This window comes from Acipenser ruthenus, chromosome 1 (assembly GCF_902713425.1).
Source record: "Acipenser ruthenus chromosome 1, fAciRut3.2 maternal haplotype, whole genome shotgun sequence".
Lineage (NCBI taxonomy): Eukaryota > Metazoa > Chordata > Actinopteri > Acipenseriformes > Acipenseridae > Acipenser > Acipenser ruthenus.
This window is the reverse complement of record NC_081189.1, coordinates 72,899,090-72,920,921: the sequence shown is the minus strand read 5'-3', so window position 1 is coordinate 72,920,921 and position 21,832 is coordinate 72,899,090. Positions and strand designations below refer to the sequence as shown.

General features: G+C 36.2%; 1 protein-coding gene across 1 annotated transcript in view; it reads left to right on the top strand.

The window, feature by feature from the left end:
• The first annotated feature begins 308 nt into the window (after window positions 1–308).
• LOC117421437 (collagen alpha-1(XXV) chain) overlaps window positions 309–21,832 on the top strand; it is an 88,378-nt gene continuing 66,854 nt past the window's right edge. Inside the window, exons 1-3 of the mRNA XM_059029363.1 lie at window positions 309–314; window positions 16,235–16,261; window positions 16,594–16,620. The gene's annotated coding sequence lies outside the window, so the exon portion shown is untranslated. The remainder of the gene's footprint in view (window positions 315–16,234; window positions 16,262–16,593; window positions 16,621–21,832) is intronic.

Below are 21,832 nucleotides of genomic sequence, written 5' to 3'. Positions count from 1 at the left end.
TAAATCTGTAGTTTTTCAGTCCAGTTGAAATTTAAGACTTCATTGCATTGGCAATTGAAACCCAAGATATTTGTTTGTGTCTGCATGAAGTTAAAAAATAAATTGTGTTTATTTTTTGGTTAGACATCAGATTACATGGGAAAGAATGGAGAGTATGTGGTCACTCTTCATGCACTAGATATATAAAAAAAAGCAACGGCAAGCATTTCATTGTTTTTTTCATATGCAATATATTTTATTAATAATGTTTTGATTATTCATATTTATCTTTTGTTTCTTTCTTTGTTTGTCTTTTTTTTTTTTCAGGACCACCTGTAAGTACACAAGTAAATCATCCCTGATAATCAATATAACCTCTGTTTGTGCTGGGCTGCTGAACAGGTTAACAAATATGCTAATTGCAAAAAGTGGTGGAAATCAGCACCATTGTATTGGTTAGCAATTCTGGTAAGTAAGTACTGTATACTACAGCTGTTCAATTGCGTGTGCGTGTGTGCGCGTGTGTGCGTGCGTGCATGTGTGTGAATGGTATACCCTTTGACACAGATAGTCTTCTGACTGCAGTTATATTTTATTTATAGTGAATGCTATAGTTCCCCTGTGGAAACACACTTCAGGAATACCTGTTTTTAAACAACAATAATTTGTTATTAATCTCATTGTACGGTTAAAATAACCTTGACTTCTTTACAGGCAATTTCCTTTCATCAAAGGAAATCTGATTTTCCAGAGCTTCATTACCAAGACAACTTTGTTGCCAGTTCTTCTATATAAATGTCTCACTTCGTTAAAACTGGAAGATCACACATTCTGAAACCATTCTTAAAATACATATATATATGGAAAATTTCTGGATTTCTTCCCACTGACAAAAAGTTTCATGTATAAGTCAAACACTTGACTCTGGGGCTGCAGAAGTAAAAGGTCAAACAAGCCTTCTGTGTACTGTTAAAATAATTTATTGAGTTTCAAAAGAGTATGATTAAATAGGTATAATTGCATGTGCCTCCAAAGCTGTAAAAGCAGTAAGTTAATCCGTTCGGCCTCTTTTGGTTTCCAACACACAGCTCCATGGGTCGGATCTAAGTGTTTACAGGTGGTCATTGCTCCAGCACTAGACCAGGACTTTGTTAAAGTCCTGTCACAAAAGCTAAAATTGCCCATTCTGCGGCAAAGCAATTGTCAAAAGTGATTTAATCTCCAATGTGCTAATAGATATGAAAACGAAGGGTTGTCCACTTGATAGATGTCTTCTTAAGAATATCTGATAGAAAAAAATAATCACACCAATCAGACACACGGGACAGGTTTTTTTTATTTTTAGCACAGGTTTAGCTTGCCAGCCAACGTGCTGTTTTGCTGGTTACTCAGGCAAGAGTGTTTTTAATTAGAAATCTAGTATATGCCGGTATGCCATTGGAATTGAACATTATTTTTACACTAAGGGAACTTAAAAGAATATGTTGTTTTTTATGTTCACAGTTTTTAAAATGGGCATGCTTGAGGATTTTACACCTAATCGATATTTTGTATGAGATTTGTTGTCAACTGTAGTCATACCAACCCTTATAAAAGTTCACCCTAGTGCTCCCGAATGGCGCATCCGGTAAAGGCGCACAGAATCGTTACAATTTTACCATAGTTTACCCCGTTTGCCATGTCTTTACAGTGCTAACTAATGCTTTATTACATTTTGCTATGTGTTTACTATAGTAAACTTTTATAAGGGAAAGCTTGAAGTTAGGATAACATTGTGCTCAACGGCAATCTGTTTAAAAAAAAGTTGTTTTGTAAATCAAGCTTTCTAACACTGAAAAGTATACAGTGTTTGTGATGTACAGTAAAAAATAAAAATTCGGTTCAAAAGTAATCCTGTAATTGTACGGTAATAATCCAGTGGTCTAGTTTTGTGATCTAAACAGACTTTCTTTACAATTCTTTTGTGCAACATTTACATGATAAACTGGAGTTCAGACCCTTTGCACTTGAATCAGATTAAGGAGGAACCAACTGGAGAATTTTGGAAATCCACTCCTTTTCAAACAGCAGTTGATATGAGTCACTGAACTGGTGGGGCTGTCAGACATTGTAATTGCAGGTTAAATCACAGACGATAAAAAGCAGCCATTAAACCAAATGACAGCGTAGGAAGCTGGTGATGAGGAGTAAAGGATTGCATTAAAACAAATAACACAGTGCATGAATGGCCTACAGTATGGGAAAAATGACTTTTCAATTTCCATGAAGTGAGATTTCTGCTTTATTATCCTAACAGCTGTAATCAAATATGCATTATTTATATGCATAACAAATATGCATTATTATTATCCTTTATGAAGCAATAGCTCTGAATGCTGCGTCCAGGATGCCAGGCAGGTCGGCATGTATAATACATTAGCTAATCAGAGTGGCAGTACAGAGGTAACTGCAGCTGTGAAATGTCCTTGTGATGGAACCAATCGGTGTGGTTTGATGTTCAGAGTCTTTTTCAAATGAGACTAATTATAGGTAGTCATTTTCATATACCTTATCAGCAAAATGGGTCTTACGTTTTCCATTCAAGCTTTCTGAGAGAGAGAGAGAGAGAGAGAGAGAGAACATTACCATTCTTTTCCATCGCATTCATAATGACAGACTATTATCGTTGACACAGGCGAAGGCATCTGTGACAGTGCGCTGTGCACTAATAGGGTGCCTGTTGCTGAGTAACTTGCAGAGGCAGACTGCTGCACAAATGCTTGTATAGTGTTACACATTATTATTATTTATTTCTTAGCAGACGCCCTTATCCAGGGCGACTTACAATTGTTACAAGATATCACATTATACATTATATCACATTATACAGATATCACATTATTCTACGTACAATTACCCATTTATACAGTTAGGTTTTTACTGGAGCAATCTAGGTAAAGTACCTTGCTCAAGAGTACAACAGCAGTGTCCCCCACTGGGGATCGAACCCACAACCCTCCAGTCAAGAGTCCAGAGCCCTAACCACTACTCCACACTGCCGCCCATTAACTGAGTCTGCATCACATGGACTCCACTGCCTTGGCTGCAGCAAGAGAAATAAATAAAATGCACATGAATGTTTACAAAAGAATAGCAAACATTTTTTAAAGTTAAAATCCCATCAAGATAAGTTACTGGTTTTAAAAGGTTTTTTTTGTATTTATGAGCTGAGTTTTATGACTGCTGCATTTCTCAAATCCCCGCTGTACCACTCACTGTGTTTACTTCTCCCAAATGGTGCGAAACACTAGCATTACATGTATGGCTGCTTTGAACACAGCCTTGGGTATAGCTGTTGGATTAGCCACTGAATACATCAAGGGATAAAAATAAATAAATCTAAGCAGTCGACCATTGTAATATAAAACATATAAGCAAGTAATAAACAACACTATTATATCCCTATTATTGATCCCTTATATATTTTAGCACAGAAAATTCTGGTTTTCATTTGCAGACCGTTTAAAAATTACCCTGAATAAATTGCTTTGAGATTGGTACTTTACAAATTGCAACAAATATGTGCCAGCATGCTACATGCAATTTAATAATATGAACTGAAGCGTGAGCCTTTCATGGTCACTAAAATACAAATATTAGATCCCCCCCCCCATCTATATAATGGTGTTGGACAAAAAAAATTGAAAAACCTGCCAGAACAGTGTTAATCGGGTGTGAGGGCCACCATGGACAGAATTCGCCACGGAATCATACTGTTGCTCATGAAACATCAACAAGTAAAACTTTCTGTGGGCTGCAGTTTAGTTATTGATAAAGTATTTTCTTTGACATTATTCATTTCTAAAAAGGTACTACTCCTATATAACTTATGAGCAGGGATCCTAGGAGTCTGTTTGCTGCGGAATAATACGGAAAAACGCAGATTTTCTACGTTGGAGATTTTTTTGTTTTACACTTGGGGAGGGGCAAAAAACATGCAAGGCTTTTTTGGTTTGTTTGATAATAACCAAATCAATATACATCATATATAAACAATAACACAGGCAACTTTGCGTTAAATTTACGTAAAACATACCTGTCTAATAAAACTGCTTCCGGTATTCAAGTTCAGTTTACTTCAGTCAGTATCCAGAGCTGTTCAAAAATATCACTTTTTCAATGATGGGGAAATGTCCCCTTCACATTGTAGGAGTACTAAAACTTTTATTTCATGACAATTTATTGGTATAATCACTAGTCAGTAGTCAGGGAAGGGAAATGGTATCGGATCTGGGATCACTGGAGCCGGATCATGAGATGTTGTTTTACTGCAAGGATCTGGATCAGGCTCCACTGATCCATAATGTTGATCCGATTTTTCATTTCAAATTGATACAGTAAACTTAAAATAGCAAAATGACCTTTGTGCCTTGTGCAAATAAATATAGACATACATAAAAACTAAATACATTACCAAGAACTTGTTATACCAAATGAATCACGATATATTACTGATTCTAAATTTTTTTGTGTGTTTAAATACATCACACAGACACTCGCATCTCTATTTATCAATGTTCCAAAAACACACTCTTGGTCGCATTGTACTAAACATTTTTAAACTAATAAATAAACAATTACCATAACAAACATTATTGTATTCATCACAGTAAAGTTGAGACTCATTGTCTGGAGCTTGGTGTTATTTACATTATTGTCGATACACTGCGGTTTGAGGCAAGCAGCATCTGTATATTTTAAGTAGATGGAAGCTGAAAATACTTTTTAAAAACACCCTTTTCTTATACCAATACAGTATTATCATCATTTTAATAGCACAGCTGTATTTATCTTAAGTATTTCAATTGTAGGGAAACCGCAATGTTTCTAGAAATATATTTCAAGAGAAATTCTCAACCCTCTCATATCTGCATTATGCCACACTCACTGTAGCACTCAACTCTGTTGTACTAAAGGAGCTTCAGTTCTCTTCGAAGACTAAAGTCATGGCTTTGTAATTCCATGACTCTGAAGCAACTGAATAATATAGCTACAGTATTTGCCACACTCAGCACTCATGACAACATTTTGCCAACAATGTATTGTTTTGAATGATTGCCGCAGGAATGTCTTTGGATCTTTTAATTAGACATACAAGGGATGGAATGTTTTGTTATTCTTGTTTGTAACCTATGTTATTATTTCAGATAGAATAATCTTCATGCATGCCCCAGCTACAGAAACTGACCCCCCACTTTTGAAACCAAAGTTATGCCCCTGACTACAGAGGCTGCTAAGCAAATAAAAGCTTTCAGAAAACAAACTTGAAAGTCTGCGGGATGTTGCGTGCTTGCCTTTAATAAATGACAGCACTCTGTTTTAGTAAGGAAGCAAGTACCACTATTTTTAGGCTTTTATAGTGCTCTAACTATAAGGCAAATTTATTACGAAACTATTTTAAATACATCATAAGTCCCTTTCACACTGGCATGCTCTACCAGGGTCAGAACCTACCTGGGTCAGGACTCGTTGTCATGCGGGTCGGCTACATGATTTGATAAAGCAGGGTTGACCTGGGTGACAGACAGAAGTAATCAATACGCGTATCAATGCCCTGGAAGCAGCTTGTTACATACGCTTCCATCCAAGCTTCTCTGGATTTAACCATTGGCCCAAATGTTGATTAGAGCAATCTGGCTCATGGTGTGTCTCAAGCAACAAAAATATGGCTAAACAGAATAAACAAAAACGTTCCTTGCGGAAGTGAAACCTTCACACAGATGTGGCTGTTTGTTATTTTGTCGGCCGTCATGAATTTTGTCAAAGTGTGTCAACCCACATCCTGAGTTGTGTCGCTGGGACCCAGGTTAACCCAAGTGTGACCCAGTTACGTGGTTTCACACTACGCAGGATTGTGACCCAGGTAGCCAGAACCCGGGTCCGGACCCGGGTAGAGTGCTTCCTAGTCAGGTCTCTGATTTATTGTATCTTGAGTGAAAACAGCAGGTGATGCACAGTCAATGCACCTCTAAATACACTGACAGGGTGAAATTACTTGATAGCTTTTATCCCACCACCAGATGTACGAAAGTTGCACATACACAGGAATAGTAAGAGAGCAGATATTGTATGTACTGTAGCAGCAAATGAACAAGGGGATTGAAGTGCATATTGTAGATTTTAGCGATTTATTTTTCTTTTACCCTTGGGGTTTTCTATCACACTGTTTAGATTTTAGTACATATTCGCTGGACTGACACTCTAAGCACCCGCTGGGCATTTTGTTTTGAAAGTACGAATATGAATATGAGTTTCCATTGGCAACTGTTCATCATCAAATTCATATTAAACCCAGGCTAAAGAGTACTGGTTACAAAAGTTTTGTTTACTGGTATCTGAAACAATTTTACAAGGAACATTTCTTGTAACATCATATTTACATCAATTTACACATCCAATTAAAGAGTAAGTAGTGGGGTTCCGAAAAATATAGCGTTACACGTCCCCAGGTGTTGCTACAGCTATTTAATTAACGCACCTGTAATTTTTCTTTTCATTGTTAACATCCTGACAACATTTTACACTTATAACTTTAAAGCCTGTTTCAAACTCTTCCCAAAATGTCTGGGAAAAAAAAGTCATTTGTATTTCTTTTTTTATAATCGAAAGTGTTCTAAGTTGTGTCTTTTTGTTTATCTATCATGCACAACAGTGTTTTTAGTTATTGGATCTTCTGTTAAAAAAAAAACCTGAATGTTCTTTATTTTGAAAAGTAAAATGTCAATACATCGATTATCATTGATAAATGCGATAATTGAATAACAAATTAGGTTGCCGATTGCACCACTAATAAACATAACAATATTAAACACAATAAAGTAGATTCCCGTTAATCCGTGTTTCAATAATTTGTGTTTAGATAATCTGTGCGGTTTAATACAGTACATTATCAAAATGTATTCGTGCAGAAATCATCTGATCTATGCAGAGCGGGTATTAAGCGCCCTATAGTCTGGACGTCGCCAGTTCGAGCCCAGGCTATTCCACAGCCGACCGTGGACAGGAGCTCCCAGGGGGCGGCGCTCAATTGGCCGAGCGTCGCCCGGGGAGAGGGAGGGTTAGGTCGGCCAGGGTGTCCTCGGCTCACCGCGCAGCAGCGACCCCTGTAGTCTGGCCGGGCGCCTGCGGGCTTGCCTGTAAGCTGCCCAGAGCAGCGTTGTCCTCCGACGCTGTAGCTCTGAGGCGGCTGCACGGTGAGTTCGCAGTGTGTAAAGAAGCGGGCGGCTGACGTCACACGCTTCGGAGGACAGCGTGTGTTCATCTTCGCCCCTCCCGAGTCAGCGCAGGGGTGGTAGCGGTGAGCTGAGCCTAAAAAATAATTGGGCATTTCAAATTGGGGAAAAAATAATAAAAACTAATTGGCAACGACTAAATTATTAAAAAAAAAAAAAAATTAAACATTTGCCAGCTTGAGTGGAAATGGGAAGTTGTAACATATAGTACAAAGTTGGTATATACAAAATTGCAATGAAAGTTTCCCTAAAAATAACATCTTTCCATTGCATTACAGTAGGATCAAAAGACATTACGTGTTGGTTATTACAGTGTCTTAACTATTACATTCTTAGATCTTACCCCTTATATGTTTTACAGACAATACAGTTCTAGCTTAATTTGTCAAGGCAACCACTTCCCAGATGGTTCTTTTCATATGCTTTGAATTAAAACTCTGGAAACAAATGTATGGAAAATGGCAACTTATCAAAGTGTCATTCCACATCAAACACCCAAGTAAAAGTGACATTGGCATTCTGTATCCATAGATAGGTTAACCATGTGTTTACTTTTTATGGGCTGTATTATTTAAAGTCTATCTGACTAAAAGAAAAATTAGAATTTTTTCCACTTGTTGATGGCTTGTTTCTCCTTTCAGTTGTCAACACTTTTTTGTTTTACTGCTGATAGTAGAGCGTCCAGATCTGTATAGAAACATTATTAGAATGGCATTCACACAATACAGGTAACTGTGTTTATATCTAGTTTTCACTGTACTTTCTCCAGCCATTGTTCTAACTTGGCAGGTCTGAAGTGACTAGAATTTAAAACAATTTTCTTGTAAGTTTTACATTTTGATATTCATGACACTTTTCTAGAGACAAGTTTTGATATTGTACAGTTAGATGGTTTAATTATGACAACAAATCCTTCATTTGAAGCACAGTATAATTTTACAGCTGTTTTAAAATGTAGAAAAACCTGAAGTAATGGAATGCATGCAAAATATTGCTTTGTGATTTTAAAAGCACATTTCCGAATGCACAGATAAGTAAAATGAACTCAAGTTCCCTTCTAAACAAAGTGAAGTTCTGTTTAATAAGCAAATGATCAAGCCCATCCCATTCCTTTCCAAATTAACGTTGGTTCACTCGCATACACAATGTCTGAGCTGGCAGCTGTCTGACCTGGATTTCAAAAAATGGAACAGTTGGGATTTTGAAGAATGAGGTTCAGGTGAGAAATAAGTATGTCCAAAAAGTATTAAGAACTGCAGCCTGTATTTGGCATTTTAAAAAAGAAAAGCACTGATTTGAAACTAATAAAGGACAACATAAAGAGTAGTGTGGTTGTAAGTGTTAAACCATGGAATCACCCTTTCTAAATGCTTTCGTGCACCTTAGGCATCGGGATAGTATGAATATCCCTCCGAGCTCAACGATTGCAGGGTTAGGGTTCTAATTGTCTCACCCTGGAAAATGCAGACTGCTTAAGAGTTTGATGAGGAGCTGCAGCTGAATGTTACAACTGGAATATCAGTTTTAGAATACTACACTCTGCTAAGAAATAAATAATATAATATAAAACCATTTTATAGTGAATTAATTGTTTCTCAGCAATATGAAAGAGATGCATTATTTCATGTCACAGTTTTCCACTGTGGTATTCTATCCCTAGATAACCTTCATTCCAGATCTCGTGTCAAACACCAGCTACTGGTGGTAGCAGTGGCTTTCCATATTGCTTTAATTCTTCTATAAAAATGTATTTCTTTTGCTGTTTTTTTTTTCTTCTTGTGTCAACGATATCTCAAGGGCATAGTTTAAAATATATATATATATATATATATAAAATGATGGTTTCAATCAAAGACGACATTTTCCAGTATTTCACACGAGCATGTGCATTCCCTTACTGGCACTTATAATGTATAATAACTTTCCAGTTTTGTATTGTGGTTCATCATCATTTCAAAGTCCAAGTGCAATTGGAATAAGCATTAAATACCATTTGGTGCATTCATTTAAGGAAGAATGCCTTAGAAAGTCAAATAATAAATATTAATTAACTTAAGCTTTCCCATTAACGTTAGCAAAAGAAAAGTTTGGACAAGGATAAATACATTTTGCAGCAAGTAATATATTTATCCAGTAAGGGCTAAGTGTTTTGACACACCTTTTTTTCACCCTGTTGAAGTAAATGTTTGTTTCAATATCTATCCTGCAATTTTTTTTGTAAATTATCCCATATATAATGCTCTACAAAAGACAGATTTTCTAAATGTAGCGTTAAAGTACATTTTATTGTTTGTTTTAGTTTTTTTTACGGTCCTTTACATTTTGTGATATTTTCAATCTGTGGTCCTTATTGCAATCAATCAAATTTTGTGTTTAATTACTTTGTTTGATAAACACTGTGCTAAGGTGGCTTGATCGTAATTTAGGAGCAGTTGTAGTTGTCAGATTCTCTATCACCATAGAGGTATGTTACAAGCTATATCATCAAAGTGTTTGGGTTTAAAAAGTAAGTAGTGGAGTTCCGAAAAAATACATCGCTGTGTCCTATTTCAACTGGATTTCTAGTTTTAACCAATCATTTCTAATGCATTAATGGTGTGGTGGCTCAGTATTCAACAGAACTCTAACCAATCACGACAAGACCCTTAACAATTTATTCAAACTAATGATGGCCACTGCAATGTTTTGAAGAGTAAGTAGCGGGGTTCCGAAAAATACAGTGTTACATGTCCCCACGTGTTGCTACAATTGTTTAAATAATTTACCTGTGGTTTTTCTTTTCATTATTAACATCCTGACTTTTTACATACATCACTTTAAAGTCTGTTTCAAAGCTCTTTTCAAATGTCTGTTCTAGTGCACTGGGGTTTTAGATCTGCTCTGGCTTTTCTGTTCCGTACCACATCATGAATTGTTATTGCTGTGTTACCTGTTTGACAAGATGGGCAATAATCCTTACACTATCAGTGCACTAGAACGGCTTTGAAACAGAGTTTAAACTTTTAGAGTTTAAAAAGTGTCAGGATGTTAACAACGAAAAGGAAAAATACAGGTAAGCTATTTAAACAGTTGTAGCAACACGTGGGGATGTATAACGCTATACTTTTCAAAGCCTCGCTACTTACTCTTTAAGAACCAATGCCATCAAGTGAGTCAAGTAGATACTAGGAAGAATCAGGTAGATAGGAGAAAGGACAAGTCTGATGTTTGATTTGATCGACAGCAGTGTACTTGAAAAAGTTATAGATTCAAAATATATTATTATATTCAATATATAAAAAACATAACAAGGAAAGAATCAAAAGATCTTCCACACAAGAAAATGGAAGATGCTGATAAAGCTAATAATAGGTAAGAAAATATATTTTAAAATTGGTTAACACATGGTTAGAACTCCTTCAAAGAAAAGAGGCGTATATTTGTTTAATAAAAAGCAAACATTACTTACGCGGTTACAACAATTGTCACCCCTCAGTTAGCACTGGTTTAGAAATGATATTCTGCCACCTACATCTAACATATTTATCAATGACCTGCAATCAACACCCCTGGTGTTGCAAATTCAAAGGCCCTCTTTGAAGCGGGTAACCTCTCTCATTGAAGCGTGCCAGGCATATTGCTCAGAGAACACATGCCTGTTTTTATATTGTTCCTGAGCTCTTTATTTCGGTCTTATACCCCCAGGGTCACCCTGGGCCAAAGGGGTAAGTGTGTGTTCACTTTCTTTCATTCCCCTTGATCAGACAACTTTCCAATCTCTTGGGTTCACATTTTCCATAAAATCATTAAGGAAAAAGGTAGGAACAAGATCAACATAAAACAAACTGTAAACTGGTAATCATTATAAAACACGGTAGACCAACTAATATCCCAGGAGAGAGAAATTGGCTCCATGTGGCTGCTTGAGATCATCAGCTGTTGGTCCAGATGGTGATTTATATAAGGTACGCAGGGAAACACAGGTTTCTAACTATAGCACAGAGCTATATGTTAGCTAAAAGAGAGAAAGCCAACAAAATCGAAGTGTTTTAACAAACACATCATTTGTAACTGTTAGACAGCTTTGTAATAAAGACAATGGGGTATCACAGGTTTGACTAGGCAAGTATGAGAACTTTGACACTGTTACTGGAATCAAAATCATGTTTGAGAACAGAAAGGATTGTGGAATCAGCAAAAGGTAGCAAAGTTAGGTTAGGCCACTCTTTATTTTTCACCTAGAGTGGGTGAATCAGCTCTGAAACAAACTACATGTAACTGCAGATGTGTTACAAATGTGGCTTTTTCTTCACATGTGAACTGTATGTTTCCTTGTAAATCAATAAATAGTTTAGTAAGAACAACCCATAGTGAAATCTACTGACCAGAAACAGACAGTACTTATTGCTTATTGCATCTGCACTGCTTTTGTTTATGCCATCTAACTACCATTTAAGATCAAATCTGGGTATTTCTGTACATTTTTAACTCCCTTTTTATTCCCCGTTGAAAGATTTCAGATATGTCATTCAATATGTAACGCAGACTTAAAAAAATGATTGTGGCCAGTTACACAAAGGATTGACATTTTTTTTGAAGTAGAGTCTTTTTCACTACACAAACAGTACAGTACATAACGTGATGGAAATGTTATAAAACCACTCTATATTCAGCTGTGCACTGCACGTCTTTCTGGTTTGTTGTTAATAGAGGCAATTTCATTTTGTGTAATTTCTTTCTTCTGAAAATAAAAATCAGAAAAGGACTTCCCTGCTCCCTGTAGTTTTACAGCATGCAGTTTTGCCAGCAGTTTGAAACCTGGCTTTTCCTGTTTTATTCAGGTTTTCCAGGGGTTTCCTCTGTGGCCTGTTAGCTAATGTAGTCCATATGGAGAAGTCAGCAACCTGCATCGAACCCCTGATTACCAGGCCTGCTCTGTTCTGCCGATAAAGAATGTTACACTTTTTTGTATTATAATGTAAGGGCCATAAAAATGTCATCATAAAATGTGTACAAAACAACAAAGATTTTTGTCCAACAGGGAGAATGAAATACACTTCAGGTTTTTAACAGCCCATTTTCTCATGCCTGCCTACCTACCTTCAGATTTGGGTAGACCTGTCCTTCTAATGACACCAAACATGGACTAATAATTCCATCTATACTTAGCAGTGTGGCGTAGTGGTTAGGGCTCTGGACTCTTGACCGGAGGGTTGTGGGTTGTGGGTTCAATACCTGGTAGGGGACACTGCTGCTGTACCCTTGAGCAAGGTACTTTACCTAAAATTGCTCCAGTAAAAACCCAACTGTATAAATGGGTAATTGTATGTAAAAATAATGTGATATCTTGTAACAATTGTAAGTCGCCCTGGATAAGGGCGTCTGCTAAGAAATAAATAAATAATAATATGCTACCCCCACATCCAACCCTCTCAAATCACCTATTAATTAAATACCACCTTGATGTTATGATTTACATTGTGAGTTAAAGAGGTCATAGCCAATGTATTAAACATTTTCAGACCTTTATTTTCACTTTGACACTGAAGGAGTCAATTTATCCTACAACCACAATATACATTGACTTCCTGGCATCAGTTAGTATAAAGGCCCCAACTGAGCCTCACACTCTTTTCCTGTGCTGCACACATTTATGTGGAGTCTTAATGGATCTTCATTTTCAGACCTTTATAACATAACATCTGTCTTTCAAGACTCTGTTTTCACTTTGACATTGGAGAAGTCAATTTATCCTGCAACCATAATATACATGTACTTCCTGTGTAGCAGGTACAGTTTTAGGGCTGCACAACATTACATGTGAGTTCTTAATGCAACCTGCATAAGGAGAGAATCCATAGTGTTGCAGAATGGAACAAATAACCCCACATTTTTTCATGCCTGCCTACCCCAATAATACCATCTCTGCAGAGTATATGGAAGTCTGTAAGGTAATGCTTGTATGGTTCAGAGATCTGCATTGCAGTAAATAGTAGGCAATTCTCATAAAGCATTGCACACAGATAAGTCTGTTACAGTCATTTCACAATACTGTGCTAATGCTTTACGAATAAGGCAATGTTAGTGTTGGCGTAAAACCATAGCCATATGGTTACACTTACAGTAGCCCAAAGGATTGGAAACACTGTAATAAAAGACAGACATGTGCTTTTGAATATACTACAGATAAGGGTTTAAAAATTGTTGGTTACTGGTGGGAAATCATTATCAAACCCTCCTTGATTAGTGGTTGTGTGCAAAAGTATTTGTTAAAAAGATTTTTTTTTTTTTTAAATGAAAATGTATTAGAAACGGACCTACAATGGTTTGATGTTTTTGTTTTTTTTGTGTTTTTTTTTAACCCTGAACATCATTTCTGAAGACAATTTCCCAGTCCTTCTTTACCATGGTCTTGCATAGCTATGTGGTATAAATAAATTCTGTAAAACCATAAATATTTGCAAGCCTTTTGTTATGCGTTTTTTCTCATATGAAAAAAAAAAACACAAACATTTTTGGCATGAATATCAAATTCCACTAACAATACATACATTGTATATTGCAACAGGTTGCCAACATTTCTGGAGCAAAATAGGTTTTATGGGCGTGATTGCACCAAATATTTTGGTTGCAAATATTTATGGCTTTACAGTATACAGAAATTGTCCCTTTTATACACACATTTTTATTTTTTTAAATGAGATAAAAACAATATGATAGTCTTTTTTTTTTTTTGCAATGCATTTACACAGGCAACAGCATGCCCAAATATAACCCTATGTGCCTGTTAATTTATACCCCACCAGGATAAAATATATTTTATTAGAGCATTTTACAGTAATTTTCCTGGGATAATGACAAATAGGTGATTGATGCAACCCATGGTGATTGCCCAGTGCTGTTAACTGCTCTTATAAAATCTTGCTATGTATGGCTTATCCCAGGGGGGATATATATTGATCAATTGACCCTGATGCGTTATAGATTAATAATAACAAAATGGAATTCTGCAGCATGTACAGTGGCTACTAGGATGAACACCAATTTAACAATTTAAATTAGTTAAATTGGTGCAGACATTAAGTGGTTTAAGACAGAACCTCAAATCTACTAAACCACAGACTGCCTGTCAGTGTAATTGATATGATTGACAGAGATGGATGGCTACCATAGGAAAAGAGGCAGTAAAAAATAAATTGGGTGTATGGTAACACAATGCTTGACACATCAGATTAATAAACTCATCACTTTAAAAGCAGTTCATTTTACAAACTCATCATATTTTCAAGATTTACTTTTGGATATGTTGACATTTAGGTATAATTTATGAAGCCAGAGCAGTTTTAAAGGCCTTAGAGCAATGTTTACTGGAAAAAAAATAGAACTTTTAATTGATGTTTTAAGGTGTCCTGCTTAATGTTTCAACAAATACGAGTCTCTTTAAATCACATACCCACAGACTCACAAGTCAATGCACACAAATATTGATATATTATAAATAGCCGTATAACAAGTGACAAGCAGAATTCATCTGAAATGGAGCCTAGGGCTTCTATAGGCCAACATTTAGGTATAATTTATTAAGCAAGTGCAGTTTTAAAGACCTTAGCGCAATGTTTACTGCTTTTGAAAGCCACAACATTAAATCTGAAATAAAAATAAAAAAAAAACAACAACAACAAACCTCAAAGGACTGAGCTGTTGGAAGGCATCTGGGAAAGTTGTTGAACTGTTAAAATTATGTGTAGATTCGCAGGTGCCAAGACGCCTGTGTGTCTGCATCATGATGCTTTACTTTAAAAAGAGCAGCAATTAACTGCTTATGAATGCAAATGTTACATGTGTTTGTATTTAAGAGCTGTTATGCTCCCTTAACTTTCCTATGGCACTCTTTTAAAAAAGTAGTTTTGGTTTATAGTAATTTCTAAAATATTAAGATATGCATGTTTCTTTTAAGATATTACGCGCAACACATAAGAACTAGAGTTGGGAGACTATAATTATTTTTATTGTTAATGTTTTTATTTATTTTTTTCTGTTACATTTACAGTAGCTGTGCCAAAAAGAATTAAATTAAATCAAATAGGATAAGTTTTCCAACATGCATGAGTGCCAAGGCATTAACTATTGGTTACAGCAGATGTGTGAACTAGAATATTGCTTGGCTAACAGAATGTTAGCATTGAGTCAGCTACAGTATCAGTAGTTTACCTTTTTACATAAAGGAAGCACACTTCAAAGTTATCTACTGGTAAATGCTCATGGTTTGCCACCATGTTTAGTGTAAACATTTATTGAAAATAAATACCATACACTCTCAAACAAAGAGCATAGGACACTGTTTTCCACTGTGCTGTTATGATTAGGTATTTGATTTGTGTTTAAAAGGTCAAAAATGATGCTATAATAACGTAATTGCACTTGTTTTGCCGTTTCCTTTTAATCTTAAATGACATTTATTTTCATGCTGTATGGCCTTTATACTGGGATATTTAACTGTAATCAAAGGGCATTTTCAACACAGCTTAATTAGGGGAAGTGAAAATCCTACTCAGTTTTCTTATTCACAACATACTCACCAATTGTAAAAAAGGTAAATGTTTTGTGAGCATGTTTTTACTGTATGTTATTTTCATTCTGTTTAAATATTATTTCAGTTTTCAGTTTTTGCTACTCACTATGCATAGAAGCAGTAGGATTCTGGTTGCATCAGAATAATGCAATTAGTATCTCTTTCCATCCCAGCAATGCTTATTAATAGTGCAGCTGACTGTTACAGATAACTTCCTGATTAGGGACCCACCTGCCACCGATGAAGCGGGCGTCCATGAGGGCAGCACCTGGACCTGCCAGTTATTGATCTCGATAACTACAGCACTGAAGACTGGGACACGTCAAAGCTGCTTGCTAATTGTGGACTGTTGTAGGGATGCTTTACTGACGTGTTACCTGTCATCTGTCATGCAGTAATGTATCTCTTTCTCTCTTCTTTTTTTTTTTAAAAGGGCCCTCCTGGTCCAAAAGGTGATAAGGTTAGTAGTCAAAGCATATTCTTTTTTTTTCTTGATGTATTTCCTCACTTTTTAATCAGTGCAATGTAAAATCAGTATTTGATCAATCGTGAGCCGAAAGCCCTGGTCCAACAGCAGCTACTCGTCCAGCATTGTCTCCCGTGTCTCTTCCATGGTGTACTTTCTACCTTTTGGGGTCACTGTGTTATTTAACCACACTGAATATTTGAGGTTTGCCTATAATTTAAGACCATTTTCTCACCAATGTGTTATTAATTATGTCAGTTACAGTGCGACAACAGTACTTTTTTTAGTGTTTAACTGTTTAAAATGTATTTTCTGGTTTGTTACAGGGGGATCAAGGCGACCAAGGTCCACGGGTATGTCATTTATTATTACTATATGTACTGTTATTAATACTCAGACATTTGAGGCTGTTAAGTATTGAATGTGTTAAATACTTTGCCCTAGAAAAGTATACTGCTCAAAGAAAAACAGTAAATACTGTTTTTTTTAATAAGCCCCAGTATAGCTGCCATATTGTTGCCTGTATGGTTAATATTCCCTTTCCTTACAAACAGTTGTGTATCAAATTATAACTATTACGGCTCAGACAGTCTACCGTTTGGAAGTTTCAAGTGTGTGTTTTTTTCAGATTATCAGACTTCTTCCCCAAATTAGGTTACTACCTGCCGACTTTAGAAAAATCCTTTGAAAATCCAAAAAGATTGAAATAGTAATGAGTAGGATAAACGTTTGACCATTTTCTTCCTTTAGATGTATTTTAAAGTGAATAAACACGTCTAAACTATAAAGTGTGCATTGACATTTGGTACTGAAGCTAGTTCGGTGTTTAGAACAGCTTTTAACTTGCATTGTATTATTAGCTTCATTTGAACAATACCATCACAGATTTCCTATCCCATCAAACTATATTTTTTGCTTCAATGATAGGATTGTCTGCACTGTTTACAAGTTTATATACTCCATTCAGAACATATGCCAACCCACAGATAATCAGTGTGTATCCCATATGAGAAACTTGCTTGATAAATGATAATTGTTTTTTTTTTTTGGTTTATAAAATGCTGTGGATCTCATAGTGCCTGCCTGTTCTGCACCAGGAGTATTGTTTTGTGAAACCTATTTGTCCTTTTTCATTGCTGTCTCATTACAGAAACACTAAATTCTCAATTAAATCACAAACCTCTAAATTCTCCCATGCTGCTCAAGTACTGGTTTTATATCAGTGATATAAATTATAAATGATGACACTAGACAATTGAATTAAAAAAGAAAGCATGTAACTATGATTTGTAATTTATTCTTCAGTGGTTGTGAAACCATTTACATTTATATGGAAACACTTTAAAGACACATCTGGCTGGGTGAGGAAAATCCTTTTTACAGAGGGGTGGGTGGGAGCTTGGAAACCTTCAATAGCAGCTTTCTTTTTTCAGCACTCTACCATGAAACATGTCTTTTTTTATATAAGAGGAAATTCTATTTACAGTCTAAAAAAGCATGGGCCTAGTTTTTTTTTTTTTTCTGTGAGCTTACCTAAAGTTCTGGAGATTAAGATGACAGACAAACAAAAAACCACACCCCTCTAGTTGCTAGAAACACATACAAAAAAAAGAACCATCATTATCCCTTGTGGGGCTTCCGAGTGGCACATCCAGTAAAGGCGCTCCACGTGGAGTGCAGGATGCGCTGTATAGTCTGGATGTCGCGAGTTCGAGTCCAGGATATTCCTTTGCCGACTGTGGACGGGAGCTTCCAGGGGGCGGCGCTCAATTGGCCGAGCGTCGCCCGGGGGGAGGGAGGGTTAGGTCGGCTCACCGCTCACCAGCGACCCCTGTAGTCTGGCCGGGCGTCTGCGGGCTTGCCTGTAAGCTGCCCGAGAGCTACGTTGTCCTCGACGCTGTAGCTCTTGGGTGGCTGCATGGTGAGTTCGCAGTGTGAAAAAAAGCGGTCGGCTGACGACACACGCTTCGGAGGACAGCGTGTGTTCGTCTTCGCCCTCCCGAGTCAGCGCAGGGGTGGTAGCGGTGAGCTGAGCCTAAAAATAATTGGCTATTCAAAATTGGGGAGAAAATAATACAAATAATTGGCAACGACTAAATTTATAAAAAAAAAAAAAAAAAAAAAAAAGATCCCTTAAAGTACACCGGGCTAACAGAATAATTCCAGTAAATCTTACATATTAATTAGTGTCATTTTGTAAGTGTTACGTTTCGCTCTATTAAAAAATTACTATTATTAATTAACACAATTTACTGATCTCTTTTTGAAAATGGTAAATGCCTTCACTTCCAGAGTGATCCTGCATTTTACAAGGTTGCATAAAGTACCTCAGAGACACATGCAAGTCAAAGAAAAAGACCGAACTGTCTTGAAAAGCAAACAATCAGAAATACATTAATGCCACTGTACAATCAGCACTGCTATTTTTGCATGGTATTTCCCATGCTTTCCCCATGGTGATACCATGTGTTTACCATGTTTATTGATATGCTTTACCATACCTGACTATTCTTTACAATGCTTACCTATGCTTCACCATGCTTTCTCTGTGGTGTATTACACTTTGCTATGCCTTTAATATTGGTAAACTTATTAAGGTTATTTTGCTAAAATAAATAATGCAATAAAAAAACACAATCATTTACAGCCATGTCATGTAGTTTAAAACAGTGTACATCACACAAAGGATGACAAGTGAAGCTGTCAATTAGTAATAATAATAATAATAATAATAATAATAATAATAATAATAATAATAATAATAATAATAATAATAATAATAATAACAATAATAATAATAATTTCCCTTCAAAAGCACCAATGGTCGCTGAATACCTTTTGGTGTTCCTTAATATAAGAACACCAGCAACTGCTGGAAGTAGCAGCTGCTTTGCTATGGGAATTCAGTTGCGGGCCCCTGCAGTGCTATAATTAATTAACTTTTAAAATTATGTTTGACCTCTTTATAAAAAGTACTTCAGTTTGCTTTGAAGAGATGTTACAAGTTGTACATTCAAGTGCATTTAAAAAATCTGTTTTTTTACACCTAGGTACACTACATCATTTCACAGAGTTGCTCTTAATAAATGTGGTACAGTTAATTGCTTCATGTTGGTCTTTTCCCTGTTCTTTTGTATTTCATATGCTATGAAGTATAGCTTGTGTTCAGTAACTAATGTATTGATTAACCAGTTGTAATGCAGGTTACAATGACCAGAAGTACTTTATTTTATTTCATTTTTTCCATCTTTGTTGTTTACTGTCTCCTCAACAGAATGAAAAACAGAGACACTAACTTAGGTAGACAAGTGATTTAGCCAATGAGAAACCCAGTTGTCTTTGTCGGGACCAATCAGTCAATCAGTGATACTGGAGGAGGGTACTACATTACTACAGTACTTCCAGTTGTCCCATCCATCCATTGTAATACAAGTGTTGTTAAAATGGCAACCCAACTGTCTCGGTTTGGCAGGTCTACAAAATCTTCCAGCAGGCAGTGATATCAGGAATTCAGGAAAACAAGAAGTATAGTCTTCAGTAAAGGGCATTTTTCTTAAAGTTGCTGAGTGTGTGTGTGTGTGTGTGTGTCTATATATATAGACACACACATGTTTTATGAACAGCAGCCTTGGTATCTACAGTTAGAAGAGCACTGAATTAATCACAAACAAAAGGTAGAAAATTACAAAGACAGCTGACAAAAGACCCGATAGAACGCTCACTTGAAAAACGGACACGTCTTCATCATGCCACACAATCAATCATTCAGCACCAAAGAGCTGCTAACTTACATTCCTTTCTAAGAAAAATAAAAATGTATTTCCTTACAGCCCCAGACAAAGTCAGGGGGTCTGAAAAAACAAAGTAGTGAAATTCAGAGAGTCCTCTCCATCCGTGCTATCCATCATTTATGACAGGCTCTCGTTCAGAAATCGGAAAGTGAATCTAATTGACTGGGGGGGGGGACCGCATGCCCATGGAGAGGTTAAGCCTTAATTAATGGACATAAGACTTTATAGTTTCATTTCAGAGCCTATTAAGCTGCAGTGAATCAACCTAATCAGGTTTGATGCTATCATCCCCTGGAAAATGACTTCATAAACATCTCCTATTTATCTAAACCGTGGTAATTTAGTCTGAGATTTATTATTTATCATGTCAAAGTCCTCAGCCAACAGCTGGTAATAAATTAGCTTTGTGATCTCAGAGCAATAATCAGCCACCCAAGCACCATAGTTTTCTATTTCTCCTTTTCTCACAGCCTGCCTAACTAAATTTCCTTAGCAGCTCGAGGTGTATGAATTGGATACCATCTCGGAATACAATCAGCAGATTGGATCAAATTGGCGCAGTCAGATATAAAAAAAACAACAACGTTTAGCACATTAACTCTTTAATTGGTTAAATTGATTACCAGGCAGGGTTTAAGGGGATTATGTTTCTTTGTTATTTTACTTTTGACTTGCCATATTCTTAAGGAAATGAAAGTTACCCACTGTGACTCTACCACTGTTATACTGTACTTGGGATGTGTTTTACAGAGACCCCCTAAACAAACATCTTTCATTCATATTTTACTGAGTTTCACTGAGGATTATCTTGTGTTTTACAGAGTTTGCTTTGTATTAAACACAACAAACGTAATCAATTTGAAACAAAGCACGAGAAAACACATGATGTACCTGACCTGAGACTGAATCATGGCAGGATGTGCAGTTCAACAAATGAAATTGCCTGTTTAAATGGTTATTGACTTTGCAAATGTAATATGTAGGTAAATGAAGCATTTCAAAATGGCATGTTAGCATCCCTGTTGCCCCTATTATTTCAACCTTAAAAGAACACCTGGGGTATTTGCACACTTTTTATTGTCTGTATTATGTCTGTATTATCTTCCAAAAAGTGTTCTGTTGAAGGTTAAACATAGGGGAACAAACAGCATATATTAAAAAGAAACATCATGACACATTTATACAAAACATATTTTAAATTAGGAAGCATCTGTATTGACCCCTGGTTTCAATGTGAAACAATGGACTGTATAATGAAACTGTTCCTTGATGTGGTTCATGTTTTATGCAGAGGCAAAGGCACATTTTCAGAGTGGTAAAATAATTATAGTGTTATAAATCCAGTAAGAAACAACTCACAACACTTTATTTTACAAGTTTTATGCCATTACAGTTGTTTTATTCTTCTCAGAAAATTTGCATTTGCACTTACAGTGCATCAAAAAACGGCCCAAGGTCTCTTCTCCAGCAGCATACAATAGTGTATTTCTTGTTACCAGTTCTATAGGGGAAACCACAAGGACAATGACATTGCTAGGAGGCAGAATACAAATCCAGTAGTCTGACAATGTCTTCTAACCACTAGGCCAGATTCAGAGTTTTAATAAACTCTGAAGGAGTTTAGACCACTTGCTGAACAGTATACTGCATTGACTGAAACCAGTGCAATTGCAGTAAGCTAAAATAAAACCTGCCTTTTGTTAATGCTTTAAACAAGCAATAATATAAATAAATTACTGAGCAATTACCCTAGTATTAGGCTGTCATTTTGTAT